Here is a 6,939-nt window from a genome sequence, read left to right as displayed (position 1 = left end):
GTTATATCTTCGTCCTCGTCAGATGAATCTTCTTCTATTGATGATGATGTTTCCTTTTCGTCATCTATCACCATGTATGTTGCTACACACTTCTCAGGAAAAAGTTCTCTTGGCATGATCTGCCAAAGGGTTACTAGAGTCGGATGAGGCTGTTTAAGCACTTCCTCCTCACTAATTGGTGGTACTTGAGGTGCTTTCTTCTTTGGCACTTTCTTCTTCTTGGAGGCGTTGTGTACTAGCCATCTTCTAGTCCGCTTTGGTCTGGTTGACGCAGGGACAACGAGACGAGGAGCCTTGTTCTCATACCGAGAGATGATGGTAGATGGAGATAGTCTTGCCCCCATTCAAAATGATTCCTTCTGGTTGGTGTTGTACCTTCTCATTGGGTTTCTTGCTGGTGAAGGTGGACCACCCATCTTCTATCTCATCTTTCGAAATAGACGACTCTTCCCAGTAGTCCAAGTCATCAGTCTTCAGCTCATAGAGAGTTGGAAGCTTTTAGATGACTTATCATCCGATGGTACTGGAAATACTTAGGGTTTGTCACATGTCCTTGCTCTTCTGGTCGCTTGGGCAATGGAAGCTCAATCAACTTCGATTGAAGTAGCTGGCTGAGCTTTTCTGGAACGTTGGAGTCGGGGAATGGATACTCCTTTTCTTCTAGTTCCTTAAAAGTAGGACTAGACTTCTCTTGGCCTTTATTTGAAAAGGATTTCACTTTGATCTCCATCTTCTTCTTCTTGCTAGAGGTCTTAACTAGTGCAGTGGTAGTATTCATGACTTCCTTTCCTTTAGAGGAAGAGGAGGTCTTAATGTCCATCTTGACTTCCTTCTTACCTTCCTTCTTTTCACGATGATCACTTAGTTGGGGATTCCCTTTGAGGCTATAGAGTAGTCCCCAATGCATCCCTTGGATGCATGTATCTATAGCAGAAGATTGACTAATTTGTTCCTTGCACTGAAGGGCGAGGTTTCTCTACCGTTCAATGTAGTCAGTGATGGACACATCCTTTCATTTCCTTGTAGTGGAGAGTTCTAGAGGTCCAATAGTTCGTTGTGAGAAATTCCTCCCTTGCACTGAAGCAAGTGAGGAATTCCCTCTAAAGCTGATCACAACTATCAATGGAGCCTGGTTGGAGGTCAGTATACCAATCAAATGTTGTAGATTTGCGGGGGTGAACAAACTGCTTCACCATCTGATCACCATAAGTTCCTGCATTGTTGCATGTCTCGATGAAGTGGGTTATGTGCTGCTTTGGATTTCCCTTCCTATCTAGCTGCTGGAACTTAGGAGGTTGGTAGCCAACTAACATGAGAATCTCATCAATGCGGCGAGTCTATGGTTTGGCATACACTAGAGAGGTCTGTGGAACTCCTCCATATTGAGCCCTTATGGTGTCAGCGATCATGTATTGGAGTTGTTGCACTATCAAAGAAGCAATAAATACTTGGATGTTGTCTTGCATCATGTTTTGCACGGTGACACGATGCTGCTGCTTCTACTGCTATAGGAGGTTAGGAGTCCTTAGAGGAGTGAATCCTGGAGGGTGAGAAGGTCCTTGACTGGACTCTACTAGGTTGTTTTGTATCTCCAGTTTGTTCATGATGAAGGTAATCTAGAGATCCTTCTCAATGTTGGATCTCTTGAGGTTGTCAATAGCTTTGACCATCTTCTGGAGTCATTATTCCATTGTCGCGACTTTTGTCATCATCATCGGTACAACGCCACTAGAAGCTGAGTAAGAGTTGTATGATGGAGAGGAGTATGACTCTGTCCTCGAAGCAGTATTGGATTGGTCATCAGAGAGAAAATGCTTTTTTCCCTTCAAATCAAAGTGCGAAGAGTTGAAGAGGCTTTACTTCAGCAAAGTAGCTGCCTTGGTGATTTTCTGTGTTAAAAGCTCCACTAGAGATGGCAGTTGCGCTTTGTTGGATTTTTCCATGGCACGTGTGATAGGACAGTTGCAAGAAGAACCGAAAGCGCCAAAGAACTTATGGAAGGAAGTTGCAGCCTTCTTGGTAACCATTGGATGACTGTTGTAGTTGTCGACTTGAAAGATGAGAGGAAGAGAGTGTCCCACCGGGCGTGCCACAAATTTATCGACACAAATTTCGTGTATTTCAATTAACACAAAATATTGAGACAAATTACAAAAATAAATTTATAATAAAGAAAAATAAACAAGGGAATGATCTCTCTTTGATTTCTGCTCCCTGGGTTTTTATAAGGTGGTTTGGCCCAGGGACCACTTACTGTAAGTGTTGGGCCCATTAGGAGCCCATGTGATGGGTTTCAGGGGGGTTCACCATCTTTTCAGTGATTTCGGTCAGGCCTTATAACAGAGGCTAGGCTGAACCCATGTAACTGATCTGTAGATCAATGTTTGTGTCCCAAGCCATACAAGGAAGCTCAACTGGGCAGCAGTTTGGAAGTTAATGAGCACACAGACTTATTGGGCCTAAAGCCCATTTCGAACTAGTTTAGTTAGACTAATTAAAGAGGGGGAAGGATCTGGGATTGGATCAGCAGATAGGATAGGGTCTTACCCTATCCACTCAGAGAGCTTAGATCTGAATACAAATTTGGATCTAGAAACCTCCTAATGAGATTAGCAGAGAGCTAATCTAAAATGCAGATAAGATAAAGTCTTATCCTTATTTCTTAAAGAGAACTCCTTATCCAAATACAGATTTGGATTAGGAAACTCCTAATGAGATTAGGAGTTCTCTTTAAGGCTATAAAAGGAGGAGGGGGCGAACCATTCATCCCATTCCAAATTCCAGAGATCAGATCTCAGTTTACATAGAGAGAAGATAGTCCTAGTGTGAGTGCGCCATTTTCTCCTTGCATTCTCCTCCATTTGTCGTCATAGCCAGTTCGACCTCCATTGTTGTAGGAGCGATGAAGAAGCATTCTTGATATCAGTTTTTGGTGAAAAACTTATTGGGAGTCGTGCTCACCTACCCTCCAATGAATTCTTGGTGAAGGATTTGGTTCTTTGGAAGAACAATGCTGATTCAGCTCCATCCTGCATTGTGTCATCTTCAGTGGGAGCAGTCTTTGGATCTTTCCTTGGGTGTGATCACCTCCATTGGAAGATATTGTTTCTTCGTATCACCTCCATTGGAAGCTATTCCTTGATTTCTTTATCCAAATGGGGATCCCTTCTTCATTTACTTTTTCTTGGTTGAGAGAAGAAAGTGGATGGGAATGAGTGATGGAGAGGGAGGTGACTAATGGAGGTGGACCTTAGCTGGTTCGTTAATGGAGGAAGCAGGAATTCGTTGGTGTTGGAGATGGCAGAGAGGCTAGGATTCGATGGCTATGTTCTTGGGAGAGAAGAGAAAATGGGAGAATAGTAAGAGGGAGAGGATGAAAAGTTAGTCAAGTAGGAGAGCTTGTTCGTCTATGGAGGTCTTGGCCCTTGGGAGAGGAAGAAAAGAGGAGGAAGGAAATGGATGGGGAAGGTGGTTCGGTGGTGAGAGCTTGAGGCCTCCAACTTTGACCTCATTAGGCCTCCAACTTTGACCGAATTTGTGGTCTTAGGGATAGCTTCCCATGATTTCCAATCCCTTGGCTCCTTTCCTTTAATGTCTAGAAGAGGGGATTTTAAATTTAAAATTCAAAATTTGAAATCAAAATAGCTTGACTGAAATCGTTGAGAGGGACTGAAGAGAGGAGTGGATAGGGTTTTGGGAGTGCTAAATGATGATTAGGACAATCCTAGGGTGGAGAAGCCAAGGGGATTTAGAAAAGCTAAGATTGAATCTAGGGTAGATGGGGGTTCTGGGTGATTTTTAGAAATGTGTAGGGACTTAAGTGAAAAAAAGATGGAGGTTTGTAATGAAAGGGAAAATCTATGGGGTGTGATGTGCAAGATTCAAGGACTGGGATTAAAACTCAAAATGTTATGGTTTATCTCGAATAATGAAATCATACAAATTAGAATCTTTGTAGATGGAGGGGTAAAATGGGGAATTTTGTAATGAAAATTTCCAAGGGGGTTCTAAGGTGTTCGAAAAGGGTAATGATGGGGTTTGATGGCCTCAAGGGGTGTGTCAAAGTGAGAAATCGTGATTTGTAGTGTATCGAGCAATGTGTGTTGTCAAATCGGGATTTTTTCGATGAAAGGTTAAAATGGTCATTTTGGGTTTAAAAAATTGGAGGAGGGTTTGTCCGGGTTTTTAAGAAGGTGATGGCATGGCCTAGGTGTATCTGAGGGTGTAACACAATATAAATCTTGAAACAGGAAAGTAGTAGCTAATGAGAGCCCTTGATTTGGAATCTTTATAAACAAAGGGTAAAATGGTTATTTTAAGGTCTGAAGTTGAACGGATTGACAATCGAGGGGATTTGATATGGTTTAGAGGTGTTAGATGATGTGTGATGATGGATATCTTGAATTTGGAGAGTATCGAGCGGTAAGGATGGTCAATTTGGGATCCTTTAAAGTAAAGGGTAAAGTGGTCATTTTAGGGTTCAAAATGTGATGGATAATCGATCAGGAGGTTGATGGGGGGGGGTTTGGAGGTCTTGAATGATACAGGATGGTAGATAACGTAAAGATTGGACATAGTAGGAGATGAGGACTGTCTATTTGGAATCTTTTTATATAGAGGGTAAAATGGTCGTTTTAGGTTTTGGAATGTGATGGATCATCAATCGGAAGGTTTTTATGGGGTTTGGAGGTGTTAAATGATGCATGATGGAGAATAACTTGAAGATTGGACGTATCGGGCAACAATGATTGTCTATTTGGAATCTTTTAAACAAATGGTAAAATGGTCATTTTAGGGTCTAGAATGTGATGGATCATCAATCGGGAGGTTCATGGGGATTTTGATTAGGTTTTGGTGATTTACGACATAGTTCTTGAATTTAGTCGATAAGGATGGTTTATTTGGTATCTTTTTAAATAGAGGGTAAAATTATCACTTTGAGATATGAAATTGGATAGATGGTGTGTCTCGATAAAGATCTTGGATTTAGAAAGTGGTAGCTAATGAAGATCATCGGTTTGGAGTCTTTTGGATGAGTGACAAAATGGGTATTTTAAGGTTTGAAGTTGGATGAATGGTTGATTAGGATGTTGATGGAGGTTTTGGTAGGTTTTAAAGTTCCTAGATGGTATGTCTCGATGAAGATCTTTAGTTTGGAGAGTGTCGGCCGATGAGGATCGTTGGCTTGAATTCTTTTTGAATGAAGGGCAAAATGGACATTTTGAGATCTAAAGTTGGATGGGTGGTTGATCAGGAATTTTATGGAGGTTTTGGTTGGTTTTGGGGGTCTTGGATGATGTATCTCGATGAAGATCTTGGATTTGGAGAGTAGTAAGCAACGAGAGTGGTTAATATGGAATCTTTTGAAACGATGTACTAAATGGGTATTTTTTGGATTTGAAATTCGATGGGTGGTTGATTTGGATAATGATGGAGGTTATGTTGAGGTTTAGGTGTATTGGGAGTGGTGTCATGATGGAGATCTATGATTTGGAGAGTGTCAGGTAACGAGAGTGGTTGATTTGGAATATTTTTGGATGAGGGGCAAGATTGATATTTTGGGCCTGAAATTTGTTGGGTTCAATCAGGTGGTTGATGAAAGTTTTGGTGAGGTTTGGGTGCATTGGGAGTGGTGTTGTGATGAAAGTTTATAATTCAGAGTAATTGCTGATGGGTGCAGTCGATTTGGAATCTTTCTAAATGAGGGATAAACTTGGAATTTTTTTGGTTCTAAAATTTGTTTGATGGGTATCATGGGGTCCTTAGAGTCTAATGGAAGTGTCTAATGGCTTTAGAGGTATGGGAATTGTGAGGATCTAGGTTGTGAGTATTTTGTCCAATGAGGGGTCTTAAAATGGAATCTTGGTTTAATGGATTGGTAAATAAGGGAATTTTAAGTTGGACTTTGGTTGAGTGACATGGATTTGGATTACGAATCTATTGGGAGGGTTTAATCGTGCTGCGGACATGTGGATCGTAGGTTTTAGGCTCGAGAAATGTCGTAGTGTCAAATGCATTGAAGTGAAACCTCTGATGGATAAATGGTGAAATCAAACAATTTCAGCCTGAAATTTGGTGTGATTGGTTGTTTATAGGTTTTGTTTCATGTGATGGAGTTTGATCAGGTAACAGGTGTAGTGATGTAGTGTAATTGGGTCCATCGAAATTGAATCCTGTAGACTTAACGAAGATTTAAGGGTATTTGAGTTGAAATTTGGTTTCATAGTGTGTTGGCACATTCTAAAGAGATTGATGAGATCTAATCGGGTATTTTGAGTTTGATAAGTGGGTTAGAGGGGACAAAGCAATAATTGGGTATTTGTATGTTGCTCCATAGAAGATTCAATTGGTGAACAACACTGTGAAAATTTGGTATTTCAATAAGGATCCCTATGAAAATTTGTCTTTAGCCAAAAGCCAATTTATCATTAAGGATTACTGTGAAATTTTGGCTTTTGCCAAGAGCCATTCTTCCTGCATGGATGTAGGGAGGATATCAATGTGTTAGGTCTAGGCTTGATCCACATATACCTCGACCAAGACTTGGTCCTTTATGTGGACATTCATTAACAATCCTTATTCAATACAATGCAAGAAAAAAAAGGGTTTTAGTGATTGACCAAATCTGTCACTATGGACTGAAAATTCATAAATATAGGATCAATAGTGACGAATAGATGATGAAATTTCATCCCTCACTACAAGTGGTGTCACTTGTACTAAAGTTAGGGTTATAGTGACTGTTTCATTTGTCACTATAGAGAATAAAATAGGATAGCGGAAATATCTTGGGTTTCTGTGAAAATGCACACATATTAGTCCATTTTCTTTTAAGCGGGTCCTAATATTTTTTGATAAGGAGAAGTCCTTACCCTTCAGCAATGCGATTAGCTTTTCCCTATCTTCTAGTCCTAGTTTGGTTAATATATACAATGTCCT

The sequence above is a fragment of the Nelumbo lutea genome, chromosome 1, assembly GCF_056320005.1.
Source record: "Nelumbo lutea isolate HS-2025 chromosome 1, American lotus-T2T, whole genome shotgun sequence".
Lineage (NCBI taxonomy): Eukaryota > Viridiplantae > Streptophyta > Magnoliopsida > Proteales > Nelumbonaceae > Nelumbo > Nelumbo lutea.
The sequence above is the reverse complement of the archived record's forward strand: the minus strand, read 5'-3'. Positions refer to the sequence as shown.